The sequence below is a fragment of the Cupressus sempervirens genome, chromosome 9, assembly GCF_028749045.1.
Source record: "Cupressus sempervirens isolate cs-2001-9-10 chromosome 9, ASM2874904v1, whole genome shotgun sequence".
Taxonomy (NCBI): Eukaryota; Viridiplantae; Streptophyta; class Pinopsida; order Cupressales; family Cupressaceae; genus Cupressus; species Cupressus sempervirens.
The window spans coordinates 507,218,681-507,241,436 of NC_143126.1; the positions used below are offsets into that span (position 1 = coordinate 507,218,681).

General features: G+C 35.2%; 1 long non-coding RNA gene across 3 annotated transcripts; it reads right to left on the bottom strand.

Annotated features, from left to right (window-relative positions):
- Positions 1-14,535: 14,535 nt before the first annotated feature.
- LOC149539566 (uncharacterized) lies at positions 14,536-21,173 on the bottom strand. 3 transcript variants are annotated; one of them, XR_016356260.1, is made up of 3 exons: positions 20,792-21,109; positions 15,128-15,268; positions 14,536-15,028 (listed from the first exon to the last, which is right to left on the bottom strand). It is a non-coding gene; the product is annotated as an uncharacterized LOC149539566 (long non-coding RNA). The 3 variants fall into 3 exon arrangements; XR_016356259.1 differs by having other exon boundaries at positions 14,536-14,893; positions 20,792-21,108; XR_016356258.1 differs by having other exon boundaries at positions 14,536-15,268; positions 20,792-21,173.
- Positions 21,174-22,756: the final 1,583 nt, after the last annotated feature.

Genomic DNA, 22,756 nt, shown 5'->3' on the forward strand with positions numbered 1-22,756 from the left:
GTGTGGATATTCCTGAGGGATATGGCATGCTTTTGAGTAGAGATTAGGCAAGGAAATTAAATGGACACATTGCAACTGACTTTTCCCGCATGTCGCTTCCATGGAAGGGAATCCCAAATCAAATAAGGATAGAAAGAACGCCAAGGCTCTGATTATTAATTACTGAGTATGGTGAAGATAATGAGATCTTATTCATGGAAACCAATTTGGGATCATATGTTTCCAAAACAGGAGAAATTCTAATGTTGCAAGGTTATAATCAAGGGGGATGTCCCAACATGATTTCCAATTTCACTAAGGTACATGTTGGGGATAATCCAAAACCATCGTTGAATGAGAGAATGTTTGAGAATTTTAGGAACTTTGTCCTGAAATGCATTAAGCAAAAAAATTAATTGGGAAAAGATGCATCCATTCATAATTTGTTGTTACCCAATTGGTGCAAAGTACATAATGCTTTTCATTCTGAGATGTCATGCACCATGTGCAAAGATGCAATTGCACAAGTATCCAAAATGGTTCCACAAGCATGGGTAGCAAAAAAATGTGGCAAAAGTGAACCCATCCCATATGGAAAATTTAAAGTCGCAACATAAGTGAATTCAAGGTGGTGAAATAAGACCAGAAGAACATGAAAGAATTCAAGAAGGTGAAATAAGACAAGAAGAATATGACGTCAAAATTGCAGAGTCAAAGGCAAAACCATCCGAAGAGTCTACAAATGACCAAGTATGGACCCTATCCTTTGATGGACCCAAGTCAAAGAAAGGAAGTGGAGCCGCCCAATTGGAGAAATTTATTTGGCAACATAGATTGCAATTTCCATGCACAAATAGTGTGGCTGAGTATGAATCATTAGTCATTGGATTGCTCCTCGCTATCCAAAAGGGTGCCAAAATCCTACATGCATGTGGAGATTCAAGCATAGTGGTTGGACAAGTGCATAAGCAAGATACATGCCATGATAATATATTGGGTCATTATCGCAACAAAGTTTGGGACCTTGTTGAAAGCTTTGATGTTCTCAACATTGAAAGTATAAATTGAACAAGCAATCTTGTAGCAAATTATTTGGCTCAATCTGCAAATTCATTAGAATCATTGGCCATGAAGAAATTCACAGTTGAACTAACTTTGGTGTCATCAGTTCCTGATAACATCATGAATTTCCAAGTGTTTGAAGATGATAAGCATATCCTCAATTTTTTGACAAGCTTGATGGTCTTTGAAGGACAAGTGATTGACGAAGGAGGACAACAAAAAGCTCAATTTGAGATTGATGAAATAATGAATTTGAGGACAAATACCATTCCCAAGTGAATGATTAAACTAGAAAGAATGTAGACAAATTGTGCCCTCAAATACCAAACTACTGAAGGAGGGGAATGTGAGATAAGATAAGATAAGATAAGATAAAATTATTAATGTCCACGAAAAACCAAAATGGTTTATGGGATTGAGCATACAAACAGAAGAGCCAGCCAAGCAAAGGCACCAAACGGTGACTGAAAAGGAACAAAGCAACAAGAAGAAAGAAAGACAAGGTAAGGACTAAGGGTCTTTCATTGTCACAAAGAAATCTGTAATAGAGAGGTACATCCGTGGACAATCCATAGTCTTCAGATGCCGTGAAGAACCCCTATAGGACTGATGCTGCCTGTAGAGACTAGTACAATGTCTGACAGATCTGGAATGTGAAGTAGTGAAAGGCCTTTTCAAACCCCACGGAGGAGACAAGGGAGAGAAAAAGGTGGTAATGAGCTGATCAGAATTTTGTCTCTGATGAAAGGACTGCAAGGTATTCTCTCGAAGATGGGTGGCCTCCTGAAGATAAAGTGCTAAACATCGATGATCAATATAACTGAGAAGATAAACTTGGGAACAAAAGAAAATATCAAGAATGTCTTTATTGGGAAAATTTTGTACTCCTATAGAAAAGGAAGAAATCTTGAAGCTTATTAAGGAATTATTTGATGTGATTACTTGGGCATATGAAGATTTGAAGACATATGATGCTTCCCTCATCACACATACTATTCCACAGAAGCCAAATAGTAAGTCATTCAAACAAAGGTAGAGATCGAGAAATCCATTGTTAGAACCACTAATGCACCAAGAAGTGAAGAAGTTCTTATTGGCTAGAATCATATTTCTTGTTCGATACTCAACGTGGGTTGCCAACCTAGTTCCTGTTAGAAAGAAGAATGGAGAGATAAGTTTGTGTGTGGATTTTAGAAATCTTAATAGAGCTTTGGAGGACAACTACCCAATGCCATCGCTAGATGAAGTGATACAAGTTGTTAACAGTTCTTAAATGATGTCATTTTTAGATGGATATTCCAGATATAATCAAGTGATGGTAGAAGAAGTCAGACTAAAAACTACATTCACAACTAAATGGGGCACATTTGCTTACATAAGAATGCCATTTGGTTTGATCAACACAGGAGCCACTTTTCAAAGGGCCATGGATTATGCTTCCAGAGACTTGGTGACAAAATGCATCATTATATACTTGGATGATCTCACAGTATTTTCTCCATGTTGAGAAGACCACATCAGTGATTTGAATAAAATATTCCAAAGGTGTAGAAGATATGGAATTTCCTTAAATCCGAAGAAATGCATGATTGTTGTCATTGAAGGAAAATTGTTAGGACATGTAATATTAGAATGAGGAATCTCAATCAATCATGAGGGCATTGAAGCAATCCTATAGCCATCTAGTCATAAAAAAATTGATGTCATTCTTTGGAAAAATCAACTTGGTAAGGAAGTTCATAACTGGATTTGCAGAGATGGTAAGGCCACTAAATGACATATTAAAAAAGGAGCAAAGATAGATTGGATTCTTGCAATAAAAAAACCATTCGAAGACTTCAAGTAAGCAATTGTGGATGCTCTTGTTTTGTTGAGCCTGGAGTTCATAACTGGATTTCCAGAGATAGTAAGGCCATTGAATGACATGTTAAAAAAAGGAGCAAATATAGATTGAACATCTATAACAAAAAAGGAATTCAAAGAAATCAAGCAAGCAATTGTGGATGCTCCTATTTTGTTGAGCCTGGATTACACCAAGCCTTTATATATAGCTATCCTCACCCAGAAGGTACATGATCAAGATGAGCATCCTATTGCATTCATGAGTTCACCATTAAAGGATGCAGAGTTGAGATACCCAAATGTTGAGAAACAAGCTTACGCTTTGGTAAAGGCGATAAAGAAATTTAGACATTACATTGTAAGAAGCAAGGTATACGCGATAGAACTTAATGCAACAGTAAAAACACTGTTAATGCAAAATGAGTTAGGAGAAAGAAGAGGAAAGTGCATGGTTATGATTCAAGAATATGACATAGAGACACAACCTATGAAGCTAGTACAAGGACAAGCTCTAGCTCAAACCCTATCTGCAACAAGTCTTAAGTTAGTGCAACAAGTGTGTATGTTAGAAGAGGTATTCCTAGATGAATGGTATAATGACATTGTTTACTACTTGGTAAATTGTAAGTCTCCATCACACTTGTTTTGTGCAAAAGCGTTAATTGAGAATAAAGAGTCAATAATGTATGCTTCAAGGATCTGTGCTATTTAGGAAGAATCATGATGGGGTTTATCTAAGATGTGTTGGAAAGGAAGAGGCTAGACACATCATTGAACATTTTCATAGTAAATATGAAACCAATCATGGAAGTGGTTTGGCTATGGCTCATCAAATTGCAAGGACGGTTACTACCGGCCAACATTGTTTAAAGATAGTTATGAACGTGTGAAGACTTGTCACACATGTCAAATAGCTGCAACACGGGAAAGAAATCTTGTCATGCCACTACAACCTATTATTGAAGTAAAGCCATTTGCGAAATGGGGATTGGATTTCATTGGTCCCATCAATCCCCCATCTTTAGAACATCATCAATACACCTTGACTACTACAAATTATCGCACTAGATGGATTGAGGCTCAAACACTAAAAAATAGCACAACAGAAGTTGTCATCAAACTTCTTGAAGGTTTGGATGTCCCTGTGCCTTTGTATGTGATAATGGACCTACTTTAAATCTTTGAAGTTTTCAAATTGGGCATTTGACTATGGGATGACGTTGAAGTTTTCATCAAACTGCTATCTGCAAGGTAATGAATTGGCAAAATCAACAAACAAGAAGAGGTTGAATGCGATGAAGAAGTTACTAGACAATAATCCTAGGGATTGGCATACACAGTTGAGATTCACACTTTAGGCGGACATAATCAAAATCAAGGGTTCTTTAGGGACATCTCCATATCATTTGGTCTATGGGTAGTGTAGACACCTAAAAATCCTTTAGAAAATAATATTTTTATTTTCTGAAAAAAAAGTTCCTGATGACATTATCATTTATTAATTAATTAATTATTTAATTAAATTTATTTATTTTTATGTCATTAAATCTCTTTATCTTAATTAAAAATATTTAATTAAGAAATCCCTCCCAAAAATGTTTAAATCTTATTTACACATTATTTCCTTATTTATTAATTATTTAATTAATAAATTGACCAAAAATCCTAAAATAAATTTAAAAAATTATTTTTTGCCCAAAACTTGGCCAATTTCCTTAAGACCACTAACCTCTTCCAAAATCTTCTAATCCTTCTTTAATTTTGATTAAAGGCTAATCCCATCATTTCCTACCCCTAATCCCGACTCAAAATATTTAATCAAGATTAAATATTAATCCTCATGTTTATTAAAAATATTTTAATAAATATCTCCTCAACCCAAACCCTTGAAATAAATAAAACTTTATTTATTTCATAAAATCTTATCCTAGGAAGTTCTAGACTCTTCTAGAAAGTCTTCATCCTCATCCAAAGCCTAGATTCTTCTAGAAGATGTCTTTAACCCTAATCCTAATCCCCTCCTAACCTTGTCACATTCCCTAAACATGGGTTAAGACTTGCTAACTCAAGACAAAGTTAACAAATATCTCCTCCTTCACCCACCCTCATTAATTGCAATCCACTTGTCATCCACTTGCCTAGTCCTAAGCCATCTCTAACCCTTCCTCTAATCAATTTTACAACCCTAAGCAAGCTTAAAACCCCCCTGAACCCTCAAATTCGAATTTCATGGTATCTCTCACAAATATCCTCAACCACAAAACTTTATAAAGCCCACAAAGTCATAAATGTTCTTACAAAGCACTTATGAAGGGTCTTTATGAAGATTTTATCTCTTGAGCCTCCTTTGTTGACTCATCCTTGCCCTTTCCTCCATCCTCTCACCCTGTGACATGTATCACTCTCTGATTGGTTGTAAAGAAGCACAATCCATGTGCTCTCCTCTCATGCAATCTAAGCCCTCCATGAGTTTTTCCCCATCCTTGCATCTTAGCCCTCAATTCCTCAAGCCTCTTGCCTATAAATTGGATCCTTTCCCTTTGCAAAATAACACAATCCATGAAGTGAAGTTATAATGCTATTTTGAGAGCCAAATCCATACTAAAGCCATCTATCCACACCAAAAATCCACAATCATCCATTGAAGCCTTTGGAAGCATATTGAGCATACATCCTATCCATTTAGATAAAGTCACTCAACAAGAGAGCTTCTCATTGAGAGAGCCCATTAATGGCTCATATTTTCAATTGAGAGCTTATCTTAGTCTATCTTGAAGTTTATGAATTTTGTTTAGTTTGTAGAAGCTTTATTTAAATTTGGTTTCTATTAGCATACTAACATTACTCATATATAGGTAGGATCTTGTTTTTCCTATCCAATTGAGGATTCCAACATTATGATTCATACAAGATTATATGGAAGGTGAAGACAGAGTGCAAACATGTTTAGCTCAATTATTGCACTTGGAGGAAAAGAGAGATGAAGCATTGGAAAAGATTGTCAAACACCAAGGAGTGGTCAAGAGATAGTTTGACAAAATAGCAAAGGTTAAAGAATTTAGAATCTCACATTTGGTACTTCATTGGGAGAAGGCTGATGAAAACAAAGGCTATCATGACAAGTTCGACAATCTGTGGTAGGGTCCTTAACATATTTCTAAAATATTAGGAGATAATGCATTCAAGCTAAAGACTCTAACAAAGAAGGTAGTTCCATTGCCTGTCAGGCAATTCCTCGAGCATTATTTCTAGCCTTAGGTCTCCATTGGAAGCCTACCTTGTGGATGGTTAGTCTAGGTTTACCTTATTCTCTTGTTTTGGGTTTCTTAATTAGTGTGCTTTGCTTGCCTATTAGTTAGGTGAGATTTTTGGTTTGTCTCCCTTGTTCTTTTCTTATTTCACTTCCTTCTCCCTTGTGGGAATTTTGGCTTTGTGTGGTTTAGGTTGTTTTTAGCTTTGTTTGTTTAGGTTTTTGTTTTCCGTGAGTTGTCTTTCTCAAGTGGTTTGGTTTTCTTTTTCTTTTCTTTTGGTTTTGGTTTTGGCTATCACCAAGAAGCTTGTAGTTGTGAGAATCTCCATTTGTAAATGACATTGTGTGATTTGGATACCTCATCTATAGATTTCACTAAGTTTTGTTTATCTCATTTCCTAGATAATTGTTATGAAGGACATTGGAATCTTGGTGGTCCTTATGTGTTCATTGGGTTGGAATGCATATGTGATGTCCCCTTCTAGCTAGAGACATCACTTTAGCTGGTGATTAGCCTATCAGAGACCCTCGTAGGCTAATAAGATTGGATAGAGGGTCACCTTGGTGTGGAGATCCTCAAGGACCAAAGCAGAGTACTCTTCTGGGTTGCCAGAATTTGTTTATGATGAGTTTTCCTTTGAGTTTGGCTTGGTCAGGCTATTTTTAGCAGTTTTGGGGTTATAAAGATAGACCCCTGCTATTTTTAGAAAAGGGGTATGGTCATATGCAGTTCTATCATGTTAGCTCCCAGTCCAAACGACATTCAAAAATGTTGAGTAATAATGGAGATATTAATGTTTATTTAGTTAAAATAAACATTATTGGTTTTAAGCCTATATTGTTAAGTTATAATATATAACTTAAGTGAGTGTCATGATATCATAAAAGGGGCCATCGTTTCAATTAATTGTGGGTCCAAGCTTATAAAAGGAATTTTCTAAGTTTTAATGTAATAACATTTTTTATGTTATTATTATATCTTTTATCCCACATTGAGCGTGGAGACTCATTCTGGAGTTGAGGAGTCCTTATAAACAAACCTTGTCTTCCTTCAAGAGCAGGGTTATGAGAATTGCTTAAAAACTTTGCCTTGTGAAATTTCTTGAAGTTGTGGCAACAAGGGTTTCTACAAGTTTGAGAAGAATTCAGACTGTGGAGAACATAGTATCTTCAGAGTTGATGCAATTTGAGGGTGTGAAATATCACTTCAATTTTGCCTGTGAGTTGACTTCATTCTGGAGTCAATATTGTGTTTCAGTAGGAAAAAAGTGGATGAATTTGTTTACAGGTTGGAAGGGGTTATAACAGCAGCTACAATGCTGTGAACAGTACAGCGCTACAGTGAATTAAAAATCAGAGATTTAATATTGCGGTTTTTGATAGGCGCTGCCCAAGGAGGAAGCAACCAGCAGCGTGGTTGCATATTGGAGACAAAAATAAAGTTTTTTTCAACTATTAATGATGATGTTTTTAATGTATTCTTCCAGCAATAAGTATTGTACATACATTAGGAGCCATTCGAATAAATGAATTTGATTAGCATTATAACCAAATTTGAGTTATAATTTTAGGTAAGATTAGTTTTCAATATTTGTATTTTCTTTTCATCAACTCAAAAACCCAAAAACAGCTTAAAACATTCAAAAACAAACCAAAAACAATCATTACACCCAGGGAAACAAACAGTGATCAGCGTAGAGCCTATTTGGAGTTCTTACAGCATACTTGACTCGGAAGGTTAATCATACATAGCCTTGACACCTGAACTCTAAGATTTCCACATATTTCACACACATAACTATTGCTCCAATTCCATTTCAGTCTTTTTGGGAGAGGTCATGACTTGCAAAAAAAAAATTAAAATCTTGCTTCAGTGCCACTGTAACTCCTAAACCCACAATAAGCATCATTGCTTATGATCAAGTAATCAAAGCTTTTGAATTTGGAATTAGTTATTATCCTCACTCGTGGAATCACCGAATGTTGTGACTTCAATCACAACATCACCCAAGGACAGGACCCCCTATTTTCTTTTGTTGTTTTCCTTTCATGGGTCTTTTTTGTCTTTCTATGAGTCAAAGGTGTTTGTCTCTAGGTTCTCTCCAGTTTTAGCCAAGGCATTTGATCATGCTAAATCGAAACTATAACAACCTCCATATTTCCCATTATCTCCAATATATTGCTCATGCCATGGTCAAGTCGTCGTGGAAGACTTGGAACTGGCATATGCACCCCATGATTGCACGACAATTTCTTTGCAATGGAGCAAAGTGAAATGGAATCCACTGTGGATTTTCAAGGAGCGTAGAGCACAGTTTAACCCAAGTCTTGGATGGTGAAACATAAAAATTGCCAGCATGTATGTTTGAGAAAGTGCAGAATAGTTCACTGTGGAGCAAATGAAATGAAGAGTGCAAATCCTGTCTTCTTGGCTTCCACTGGTGCAAATATATACGGGTCATGGATTCGTTCCCCCGTGGATAAAATCCACGACACCCAAAAATGCCCGCTCCTCAACTCGTGGACCACAATTTCACGATGGTCGCGGAATACCATTATCGCTGACAAAATCCTCGAGGATCAAAACTCCGCCCTCCTCAAATTGTGGAGCGTGGTTTTGCTATGGTTTTGGACGTTTTCATGCGGATGGAAATCCTCCACACAATTTTTTTTTTGGCACAATTTTTACCCATCATGGAAAGTGTTCCAAAAGGAGAAGAATTTCTCATCCCAACTTCGTTGTCGAAAAGCACTAAATTGACAAAATTGGAAATTTGGAAGTTCCTAAATAACAAAAATTCTCGGACAGTGAAGAAAATTTTGAAAATCTAGCAAAAATTCCAAAAAAATCTATGATTATAAATAGTTGAAATTTTTGGAATTTTGGAAAAATACTCCAAGACTTGGGAAAAAAAATCTGAAGAAATTGAAATTTTGGAAAATTTGAAAAAATAAATTAAAAACATCTTAAAGTTTGAAACCTTCAAAATTGTGGAAAAAGCAAAATATTGGAGATAATTCTTTAAGGATGAAAAAGTTCAATTTAAAGCATTAGATTTTGGTAAAATCGAAAGACGACTTTTGAAGAACACAATATGTTTTTTGGATTTACATAAAAATTAAATATTAATATTATTAATGTTTAATGAATAATTTTTTTAAAAATAATCCAAAATAATTAAATTGGGAAATTAAAAAAAGAAAAGTGATGTTTGCATTTTAATCAAGAAAATTGATGAATTGATTAAATATTTAATTTTTTACTTAATAATTAATTAATTAATTCCCAACAATCAAACTAGATAAATAAATTACAAAACTTCATCGTGAAGTTGAAAGAATCAAATTGCCAACTTTTTGGAAAACTGGAGAAAAGCAATGACAAGTGGCACAAAAATGAGAACCTTGGTAACTCGGTAAAAAAGTAAAAAGTAGCTGCCTAATTTTAGTCTAAAATTTTAAAGACAATTGTTCACCAAGAGCAAGAGTGAAATTTAGAGAAGTTGTGAGAAAGATCTACGAAGAAATTTTTGTGATCCTTGAGGCAACAGGAAATTCTCTTGGAATCTAACCTTTTTCAGTAGTTGTGGAAAATTACATGTTTCTTGAGAAGAGCATGAAAAGTAAATTTCAAGGAGAAAAATCTGAAAATCTTGACAAAGTTCCAAAAATCTTCATCTTTAAAAGGAATTGTGTTTTTATGCTTTTTGCAAATTCTTACTTACAAACAATTTTTGTTTTGGAATGGAGGAATGGCGAAACCCCGAGGAACATGAGAGTCACAAAGATAGTTGATAAAGAATGAAAAGACAGGGTTCTACCCCAAATCCAGAATCATGTCGAAGTGGGCAGAAATTGGAGATACAAGCCTCAATCTAAGAATGTTTGAATACAAGGATCATTGGTCAACACACTTGGCCACTAGAATCATGATAAAGGAGAGGTATTGTTGCTGCAACTAGTTTTCCTCCTACCTTTCAGTATCCAAAGTTGATCATAGAATGTGCCGAGCATTATTGTCTCAGAGACAAAAACAATCAAGGATTTAAATGGAAAATTTCTTACAGATTTTTCAATAGCATTCATATATGACGCATTTCAAATTCCTTCACACTTGAGGATGGTGACGAAAACACACAAGCAATCACTCAAAGTCTACATTGTTGAAATTCATATTTGTGAAGAAATAATTAACAAGAAATGATTGAAAAAGAATAGATCACATCATTCAAATATTCCTAAGAAACTATTGTGTCTTGACTTGCAGCGGGAGTATAGCGACGTAATCATGATGCCTAGTCGCATTTTTGATGTCTCATTCCTATAAATTTGAATATTGGATGTGATACTTTTTTGAGCAGGTGATAGGATAGATTAGGTTGGACTCATAAGTAATAACCTGAATGAATAATTGATGAATCTAGTGCACACCAAAAAAAATTACATGAGCTCTTATGTCACCTATACGTTAGCACGAAGGATAAATTATGATAGACTAAGATGCAAAGGACTGAGTAGGAGCGAAACCCAACACTTGAAAGTTCATAAATACTACCCACAATTGCATTTGTATTCGAGGAATTATTATGTAAGGGTTAATGATGTCTTTGCCATGTGCATAGTCAAGACCCTACAAAAGAGCCTACAATGAATTTGATGGAGAATTATGGCACTTCAACCATTCAATTTCCCAACTTTCCATACATTCGAGTTCAAGGATTTTCCATGGAGTCATACAAACTTCTGAGGTACCCAATGGATAAGATGGTTTTCTTAGAGCTTTCTCGACAACTCACAATTTATGACAAGATTCATAAAGGGAAGAGGAAGTTGGGATTGCATTTCCCAATTTCCATTGGATAAGGCAAAACTATGACATGCCCATGTCTAAAGGCAACGGAGAGATCATCAGATGAACTGCACTTTTTTCTTCTTCCCCTTTATCTGAAAAGGTTTGATTTTGATCCCTACAACAAGATCACATCAATAACAGGATCAAAGTATTAGCATAAAGTTCACCTTAGATTATTGGGCGAATGTTGTGGATGAGCACAAAATTAGAAAGAGGATGCATTCAATACTTTGGTTAAGCATTGTACGAGTATGCAACATATTCCAATATCTTGATCAGATGGTTTAGGATCCAAATGTGATGTGAAAAGGATTCGATCTAGAAATGACAATTCATCCGTATGATTGGCAAAAGAAAGAGGTCACAGATCTGAACACTCTTTCAAAGCCAATCTTGGATTTTACAAAATTGTGGAATAAGCATAAACTCAATAAACTAGTTGTGCCAACAAATGGATTTACATATAGATTAATTGACCACTAACCACTCTGGGATGAGAGACCAAGGCAAATATCTGACGAGAGTATTGAAGATAAAGAGATTTCATCAAAAGGTGTACAAAGTAGGAAAGGGAAAGAGGTAGCTCAAGAAAAGCATACTAGTAGTGAGAGAGATGCCCAAAAGGCTTAACAAAAGAAGCTGAAACCTGAAAATGTTCCCTCTTCTCCAAGTTGCATTCCCAGTGTTCATGAGATAGAAACATTTGAAAGACAAGAAGTGGAGACAAGCATAAGGAGATTTGAGTGAGAAGAAAATTTGGCCAAGCCAATACAAGACAGAGTAAGTATAATTGTTCACCAGCCTTGACAATCTTAGAGTGAGAAATGATGGAGGTCAAGGCTGGTCCAGAAGAGGAAGAAGCTCTTGTAGCAATGAATACATATTCCAAGTATTGAAGTTGTAGCTCCTAAAGTGACGGTGGATAGTTCAAGAGGTGAAGAGGAGATCAACATTCAAACAGTCCAAAGGAAAGAACAATTTGTGAACATGGGAGCTTGAGTATACCCATTCAAGAATGGTTAAAGCAACGAATTCAAAAAAGTAAATAATAAGAGGTTGATCTAACAGCTGAATTGCAAAAAAAATGGACCAAGCAAACCAATCCAAAGAACAAGGGAAAGCAAAAGGATTCTCTAAGGTTGTTAGAGGAGAATCGAGGTCCAAGATTTTGCATATTGCAACTCCTATAGTTGACAAGGGTAAGGATCATATCGCTCTAGATGAGTACCATGTCACGAAAATCAATCTTGGTCATGCTTCCTAGGAGCAAATCATAGAAGAGTTTGATGACTCCACTCAAACTTGAAAGATAGGTTGAAAAAGTTAGAAGAAGGATACATAAACAAAAAAGAGAGAAATCAAAGCCACGTGTATGTACATCAACAACTTGCCTTGTCCAGTAAGAGATGAAGGTCCATCATTTGTCCCTATGATAGGTGTCTTAGCTAAAGTTGTAGATGATATTGACAAGATCAAGCAGACTATTCAAGGTGTGAAGGTTTGGGTTGAAAGAATTCACGAAGAAGCATTCAAATATGCAAAAGAATTGGTGCAAGTGCATACTAGGACATTAGTTGTACTCTCCAAGATTCAATGCATGGAGGAACCATGGGAAGATGAGCATATTTACCAAGATGAAATGATTTCTAATATTCAGAATTTGATGGAGACCCCAAAGCAAGTGTTGATCGATGGTGAAGTTATTGACCAAGGGGATGTCTATGATTTCCTTCCATGGTATAGTACAGTGATCACAACTGAGGAAATGTTTGAGAGTTTCACCAAGGAATCTGCTCAATCGAAAAGGGTTCTTGAGAACATCAAGTAGGGTGTGCCCAATACAATCACATCATTTTCACAAGATTGGTAGAAGATGAAATGACAACAAATAATTTGAAAGTCAAGTTGTAGGAGTTCTTTCAACTAAATGTTTTTGAAAGAGATGATTTTGAGAACTTCGCCATCTTCTCGAATAACATGCACACCACTCAAAATTTGCTACCGGATTGGGAGGAAGTTTAGGAAAGACAAAAAGAGCAGTTGCAGTTCTAGAATTCAAGCAAGAATCAACACCAAGCAGCTGTTCAAACGAGTTGGAGACAGTGTTGGATCAAATCCATGCCTTCAAGCGAGGGAACCAAGGATAGATGCATTTAATGCATAGTGGGCATTTATTACCCACTATAGTAGTGGATTCCTTATTGCATTAATATAGATTCCTTTAATTTGCCCTAACCCTAATTAGGGTTGATGTAGCACAATCTAGCCATTGATTGTTGTGATCATCTAGGCCATCTGTTGTAATCGAGAACCTATATAAAGGCCTCACTTATCATTTGTAAGAGAGGATTTTTTGAGATTGTTGCTATGAGCTACTAAGATAATAGAGTTTTCAATGAAACTTGGTGAATACTTGATGTGTCTTAGTTCTTGCTTGTTCTCTTATATTCCCTTAAATTCCCTCAATTAGATTAAATTTAGTGTGGCTAAAGTGTTGCAGTTGCAATGGAGAAGTGGTGGCGTACTGATGAATTCCTTTGGTTCATACTTTTACCATTTTAGTGATCTTAAATTGTTGTACAAAGCCAGCGTAAACCCCTTTCATGTGCATGGCTTGCAATGAGTCTGAGTATACACACGTTACGCCCATTGTGATCATTAGCAAATCACATCAAACATCGTGCTTATCCACAGTCAAGACCTAACCTTGAAGTAACTTTGAAATCATTATATGATCTTCTAGCAATCTTAGCATTCACAAGACTTTCTTCGAGGATGAAAATTACACTACTTTGTTCTAAAAGGGCTATTTACAATGAATGATGATCAAAGGATAGATAATGTACTGATGTCAACCAAACAAAAATATGAGGGAATATCCTATGAAATGCAAATGCTAAACTAACATTTTAGCTTAATACTTCTTGCTCACTACAAGCCAAGGAGAACTTAAACTCTACATACAATTCCTCTAGAGGCTTGTGTGAATTGATAATTGTGTGCACTGGCATTATTACAAATTTGGACCTACAGTTAAAAGCAGTCTTGATGAACAAAAAACAACACATTCTAGTCACAAAAGAAAGACTTAGACCATTTTATCTTTCCCTACATTGGATCTATCATTTTTTTAATTTTTCAAATAATGCATCAATCTCTTAGAGGAGCATGCATATGAGGATTGTTCGCAATGAAACCACAGTGAAACATGGAAACATGAAGCCCTACATTTCTGAGATGGGGACATCAAGGGAATTTGCAATCCCCTGAACGTCTTAGGGATGCCCAGGATGTCCTTTGACATTCTTTCAGACTTCTAAAAGTTTTATTGGTTTTTATATTTATGTATATTTGCAAGAAAATCATGTATATACATATAATTTTGGCTGCTTAAAAAAAAATTTCAAGCCATTTGCAAAATTTATGAGGGTTAATAACTGCTATTGCATACATTATTATTGTTTAGGCTGGCTATCCTAAATAAAAATCAGAACTAGGGCTTCTATGTTGGTGTTTCTATATTTGCAATTCATGTGGTACTATTGTCATATTTATTCAATGATACATTATCCAATTCCATTTTCATATATGGTTAATTTCAATATACATGGGTTTCATATAACCACAGTGGTGAATGGAAGTACTCCTGTCCGTAAAATATCAGTCATATTTGACATATTTGACACATACAATTCATATCTTAGTATATGCAAATTTGCTATTTTACTACTTTCCCAAAGTTTCACTTGAAATGTTAATTCTTATACATCTTTTCACAACTAAGTTTTCTACTACTATATGTATATAAACACCTCCATACCCCATCCACGTCCCCTTGTGGTGCAACACTAGGAAATCGTATATGATGTAAATGCAAAACCTCGTTTTAGCAATATAGTCCATCACTTCTGCCCACCACAATAAAATTATTTTAAAGGCTTGCAAGTGTTAGCATATCACAAGTGTCTACTTGCAATTCAGCACGGATTTGATGAATAAAAAACACACAAGCTGGCCTCAAAAGCAAAACTTAAGACTCGATCCTGCGAGCGATCAGTTTAAAGATAACCAATTCAAAAATAAACTAATGAAATGTCCAAGCAACACCTTTCATTAGCATTTACTTCTTCATTAATCCTTACCCACTCCAAGTCAAGAACAACTTCAAAGTCGTCCCTGAGGCTCCTGCATATTGCTCCCATCGTAGGTTTCTTCCTTTCAAGTCAATCTTAACAAGAAATCACAGCAAACTGGAGTAAACGCAAAAACTGGAATGGACAAACCTGCATGGGTAACATTTAGATAAGTCATTCAAACTAACCTGCCAAACTATATGTTTCTTATCCATTGATTCTTTGTGACAACCTAGGCAAAGTCATTTTGCCTCGACTCATCAAATCATTGCAAAAGCCTGAAATCAAAAGATTACTTTTATGTTTACACATTCCTAAGTTCAAAATATAAACAGCTACACATAAGCGTAACGTACCATTAATAAAGAATCACAAATTTGGCAAATGCCTTAAGAAAGCAGTCCAATAAAAGATGTGAAATCCTCAGATTAGCATTTAGGCTCATTAATCTCTGCACCCTACAAGCCAGGTAAATTTTTACCTCGGTGCGCAATCCTTGTAGAAGCTCATGATCAATGCTATCATCACAGGTATTTACTTGCATTCAAGTCAGTCTTACCAGGCAGAATTCCAGCAAACTAGACTAAAAGCAAAACCTAAGACAAACATGCATAGGTATGATTTAGCAAATACGTCATTCAAACTAACTGCCAAACTCTGGATCTTATTAATCAACTGTTTCTCCAGAACAACAAACTCAAAAGGCATTTGCCTCAACTCACCAAATTACTGAAAAGACTGCAAGCATAACATTCCTTTCTGTTCAGAATTCAATGTTTATTAAGTTAATACTTAGAACTATTTACGAGGCAGAATTCCAGCAAACTAGACTAAAAGCAAAACCTAAGACAAACATGCATAGGTATGATTTAGCAAATACGTCATTCAAACTAACCGCCAAACTCTGTATCTTATTTATCAATTGTTTCTCCAGAACAACAAACTCAAAAGGCATTTGCCTCAACTCACCAAATTACTGAAAAGACTGCAAGCATAACATTCCTTTCTGTTCAGAATTCAATGTTTATTAAGTTAAAACTTAAAACTATTTACCAGGCAGAATTCCAGCAAACTAGACTAAAAGCAAAACCTAAGACAAACATGCATAGGTATGATTGAGCAAATACGTCATTCAAACTAACTACCAAACTCTGTATCTTATTTATCAATTGTTTCTCCAGAACAACAAACTCAAAAGGCATTTGCCTCAACTCACCAAATTACTGAAAAGACTGCAAGCATAACATTCCTTTCTGTTCAGAATTCAATGTTTATTAAGTTAAAACTTAAAACTATTTACCAGCTAAACATACCCAAGACAAACCATAAAAAAGACAACAAATTCAACAGCATAATCAGAGGTAATGCCCCAGGAAAACACTAAAATAAAAATGGAATCTCTTCAGATTAGCATTTAGGCTCATTAATCTCTGCCCTTCACAAGCCGGGTAAAATTCTACCTCAGTGCGCAATCCTTGTAGAGGCTCATGATTGATGCTATCATCGCAAGAGATTTCTTGCAGTTCAAATCACAATAGAAATAAAATAAGGCATTCCCTGACCCAAAAGACAACTTTGATTCCAAGAAACATTACATTGCCTCAATGTAATACATAATTGCATAATTGCATAAGCATAACCCTCTAACTTGTGTTGAATCATTTTAAGCTCAAAAATTACCAGCAAAAAACAGAACATGCAATAAAATTAATCACAAAAACTTTGAAAGTTGAATGGGATAAGGCGTAAAACAAGACTCCAGAAAAGATAGAAAAACTTGAGACAGACAATTCTCCTAAATGGTTATCATTTCAATAAAGAACCACTCAAAACCAAGCTAACAGATACTCCAACCTATTTAGAGTTTATCGATCAATTCTCTGCGACAAATCACTCATGGCAAGGTAGTTTGAAAACTCCATTTTATAATAACTCTTGAAAGTGCATTCATTACAAAACTACAAGTCCTACACAAAGTTTTGATGCACTACACTGGACACGAGGGAAAGACCCCGAAAAAAGAAATATGAAAACTGTATATCATCAATTTACCTCATTACCAGTTGCACACGACAGTTCAAATAATATTATAGTTCAGGCTGTTTTTATAGATGTTTCTTATTACTGATGAAACTAAAGCTGAAGCATAGCACTTGCAGGACAGGTTGGTTAGGTCCTAATCTATGTTACCACATAGCATAACATAATCAACAAACACCTCATAAACTCTGAAAAATTAAAAATACCATAAAACACTCATTGCTCAAACTTTAAGTTCAATATTAAAATAATAATAACAAGTCTAACAACCAATTTTCAGTATAATAAGGATCTTCTAAATCATGAACACCAGCATTATCTTAGGCATTAGATGATGTAAGAAAATCTGACGAATTCCCACTCACACTAAAAAATGCTCCCATTTGAACTAAATTGTGTGACATGTTGAAAAGCAGAAGCAACTAAATCAGTTTGCTTCGGCTCCATATCCCACAGCTTAAAGGAGTGCCCCAGTGGGGTCAAGGGGCAGCAGCAGTGCCCCCACATCCAAATGAAATACTTCAAAACTACATAGACCTCATGGCACACACCGTCTTCATAAATTTTAAAATACAACATTAAAGGAAAAGGCAATGGAGTGGTGGTGTTGTCAGGCTCAAACCTTCACTGATCCAATGTGCTTGCAGGTTTGGGCCCCAGCTTTGTTAGATGAGGACGAGGTCTCCAATTTAAGACCTCACCATTTATCATATTTTTCTTTTAGAAAAAACAGAAAACAAAAAAATTTAATGATAATGGATGTATAATTTCCAAAGTTGAACAGCTGAAACTTGACAGACACCCACACACAGGTAAACCCTAGCAACACAAGAAGTGTGTTTTTAATTTGGGTGAGAGAGTGAGAGATCTTCGTGGTGTGCATAAATATCATTCAACTGTCAAAAAAATAATATAGTTCGGGCTGTCTTTATAGATATGCTCCTTATTACTGATCAAACTGAAGCTGAAGCATAGCACTTGCAGGACAGGTCGGTTAGATGCCAGTCTATGTTACCACATAGCATAATATAATCAACAAAGACCACCATTAACTCTGAAAAATTAAAAATACCATAAAACATTCATTGCTCAAATTTGAAATTCAATATTAAAATAATGATATCAAGTTTAATAACCAATTTTCCGATTTCGCTATAATAAGGATATTCTAAATAATGGACACCAGCATTATCATAGGCATTAGATGATGTAAGAAAATCTGATGACCCGGTCTGGGCCATTGCCACTCACACTAAAATATGCTCCCATTTGAACTCAATTGTAACATGTTCAAAGGTGGAAGCATCTAAGTCAGTTTGCTTTGGCTCCATATCCCACAGCTTCATGGAGCTTTAGGGGCAGTGCCCCAATGGGATTAAGGGGCTGCAACAGTGTCCCCACATCCAAATGAAATACTTCAAAACTACATAGACCTTCATGGCACAAACTATTTTCATAAATTTTAAAATGCAACATTAGAGGAAAATAAAATGGAGTGGTGTTGCTGTGTGTTAGGACAAATGATGGCAGGAGTGTGTGATAGATTCACAAATATTAACACATAACAGTGAATCACAAAGCAATACACAGAGCATGAGTAACAACAGAGTCAATCAGAGAGCAAGGAGAGAATACTTTTTATATTCAAATTCTTCATACAACATTACCTTACATTGTGAGATACATTGGATGTATATATTACAAGAACAATAAATAGGGCGCCAAAAAATCTAACTTAAAAACCTAAACTGAGTGCCAGAAAACTAATTTGAAAGCCTAAACTGGGCACCAGCATCTGGAAGCTTCACAAAGTCAAACTTTGTAATAAATGCTTCAACTACTCCCGGGCAAGACTTACGCACACAGTTAACACAACGTTTACAACAGGGCTAACATGACGTTAACCAATGTATTCAGCAAATTACATCTAGTGACTTCATTTGCTTCACACATACATAACACTGTGCCCCCAAGATTCAAACCCTGTTGGACCATTGTAATTGCATGCTCAACCCTTTCCGATCTAATGTGCTTGTAGATTTGGACTTCACCTCTGTTAAATGAGGATGAGGTCCACAATTTGAGACCTCACCATTCATCATGCTTTCTTTTTCAAAAAATAAAAAATGAAAAACAAGATGTATGATTTGCAAAGTTAAACAACTCAAACTTCATATAAACATAAAGTTTTCACGGGTTGAGCAACCGCACACAAGTAAACCCTAGCATGACAAATAGCGTGTATATTTTTTTGTGGGTGTGAAAGAGAGAGAGCATAAGACACACCTGAAAGACTCGTGGTGTGAAATTGTGATGAAATATCATTCAACAAACTCAACTTCAAATTTCACCAACTTCAAATTTCAGTAAGAAAGATAGATTACCACATCTATTTTAAGAGCATTATTGAGTTTCATTCTGTTCAAACTACATGACATTACCCCTGCCAAGAAGATTAGAAACTCGACCACATATTTTAACAGAGTAAGAGTATGCTGACTTTGATAGATATTAGAAACTCAAAAATACCAACCAGCTCCTAGAGAGGAATCCTAACTCTACCCATCTTCTAGGACAATTTTCTCATTTTCCAACAATAAGAACACCCTAATACGAATTACAAATTAAAATATATATTTGCATAGGTTAAAAAATTAATAATTATAAAAAGAACTAAACAAATCTCGTACATGCAATGGAAAATGTTTTTAAAAATCCTTTAACGAACTAAAAGAACATCATAGGACTGGGCTCCCATGTTTTGAGGATTAAAATAGATTACAAAAATATTATTATCTGTCAAGATGAGCGTAAATTAAACACGGATCGTTTTGTTGGCTTTAAGCATGGTAAAACTTGGCTAATATATTACGATATTAAGACCACTGACGTGTAGCCAACGTCCATTAGTCACCTATCTCTATGAAGATTATCCAACATGTAGTATAACCGCTGCAGAATTGAATGTATGAAGTTTGAACCAAGGTTATTGGTGCCAAATCATTCTTATCAAATATGGTCTCAAGGAAAATAAATTAGACTAAGAAAATAAAAGGAATACAGTTCCATCTATAAAGCTCTTACAAGGTAAAACCATGCATCCAAGTTTCCTCACAGCTAAAGTGTATCCAACTGTGTAAAAATCTGATGACTGCCTTGAATTGAAGGAATGAAAAGTGTTACCCCTAATCACAAAACCATGGCACACGAACAAACTAAAATATTATCCAGTCATCAAAACTGAATAGGTGGGATGCAACTACTATATGTGGGAACAATGATTACTCATATTAGAAATACTGGGGCGAAGCAACTGACCAACTGATTGAAGGATGATGTAGATTTCGCATGCAAATTAACTTGTGCTGAAGAATTAATACCAATAGAAAAATGTATGTATTTGGCCTCAAAAAATTGATAGAATGCTCATATTGAAACTGTTATTTTTATAATTTCGACAAATAAATCGATTTTATCTAACGATTCTCCCGACCGTACATTAAACAAAACTCTAATATCTTAGTTCTAAGAGTTAAGAAAAAACCCAATAACCTAACCCTAACTGCATCTGCTTTTAAAAAAAATTGCAGTCATGCACAAGGAAGCTCTAGCTTCTAAAATGTCATAAGATACCTTTACAATCTGGTTTTCATCCCTCGACCTGAAAACCCTCTTCAGTGAATCAGAAAATACATTTCCCTTACAACTAACCATTCAGAAACTCAATAACGTCTGTATCCACCTGCATTTTTCACTTTTGTATAAACTTAACCTATCTGCCAAAGATGACCATCTCGGGAAGGACATGTCCTGCTACGCCCGTTGACCAAGCTGTCTGCTACAAAATAAAAGTTCATGTATACTTCTCTTTCAGAATTGATTTGGCCATCAATGAGTAGTTCACCTTTGGTCAGGGTCTCCTCGTCCAAATATTTAAATAATAAAAACTAGGGGAGAGAGGGGCCTTCGGTTATATGGAGGGGGCTTCTTAAAAATAGAGATAGAGAAGGGGTTGCATGGAGTTTTTAAAAATATTTAAAAGTGAATTGTCTATAATTTTTTAGTGTGGTTATTTTAAAATTTTATCTTCTAAATTTAAGAAAGATAGAGGTTCTATTAATTTTAGGGCATGTTTGGCAGGAATTTGATTGCAATAGGCATCTGAATTCCTAAAATTTTGAATCCTCATTTTGGGTGCACTGAATCAAAATTGAGAACAAGAATATGTATTCTAATTTTGACCCAAAAATGAGCATTTACAATTCCACCTAAATAGGTGGAATATCAAATTCTCATTCTTATTCCCATTTGACTTTTTCATATTTGATGAAAATTTCAAATCTACTTCTAACAAGGCTCGATTCTTCAGCACAAGCTAAAACAGACCACAAAATTTATGCATAGAAATTCTTTGTAGCTAGGGCTTTTCTATGGAAAACAAAATTGCATTAGATTCCTCTAAAAGAAGACACTGCTTGAAACAGAGTTCAATCCTTCACTGGAAGCATAAAACAGATATCATGTCCCCATGGTGCCGCTTAAATCAAATTTCTACTTAAATTTAAGCAGCACAATGTTCCCCATGCAACATAAAAATTGTAAGTAAAGGAGAATTTAAAGTCTTTTCCTATTTATGTGGAGCAACTATTTTTTAGCAAATTAAAATAAGTTGTGAGAAAATAAGGGGGCTAGAAATAAGTTGTGGCTTCTTATTGGGAAAAGTGACATGTCTTCACCCCTTCTTTCCATTCCCTTTTGATTTGCCTGCATTTTAGTTTTCAAAATTATTTGCAAGAGAAATGATTAAAAACTAGTTCAAAAATTATATTTAGAACATTGCTTAAAATTATGTCAGGGATATTATGATCCATGGGGCCACTAGCTCCACAAATTCTGCCACAAAAAAAATGAGCAGGTGTTGCTAGAAAAAATAAGCTAAGCAGTTGCATGGGAACCTGCTTAGAGAACTCTCCACAAAATTTATGCAGAGAAATCCTTTGCCACCAAGAATTTTCTTTAAATTGCCTCAAATGAATCGATCACTTTAGAGGAAGAAAATACTTCAAATGGAGCTAAATTCTTCATCAGAACCTCAAATTGTTAAAATATTAGCGCTTTAGGGTATTAGAAAATGAAGAGTGGTTGTTTATAAGTGAAGGTTCAAATGTGTTTTGGATATTCAAAGCAAATCAGTTTGATCGAATGTAGTAGGAGCGACTTTGATTTTGAGTTGAAGGTGTATTGTATGTAGTTTATTTCTGGTTTTTCTATTTATTTTTATTTTTCCTAAGTTGCAATGAAGATTCTGTAAAGTTCAAGCCCAACAGTTCAAAGCATCCTTTGTTTACGAAGGGCATGTCAGTCAATTTTATTAATTTGAGAAATGGTAACGGTAGGCATAAATAAGTTTTTCTGTTAATAGTATTGGGGAACTTGTCTGTGATGATAAAATAAAAGGCTCGTTTCTCAAAACATTCACAGTAACTGCTCAAGACCTTTAAAAATGTCAATTTTAGTTGTAATTCCAATTTTAGTTTTGTCGAACCAAATGAGTCTAGAGTAACAAATTTGGAATTTTTTATTCTATAATAACAAATC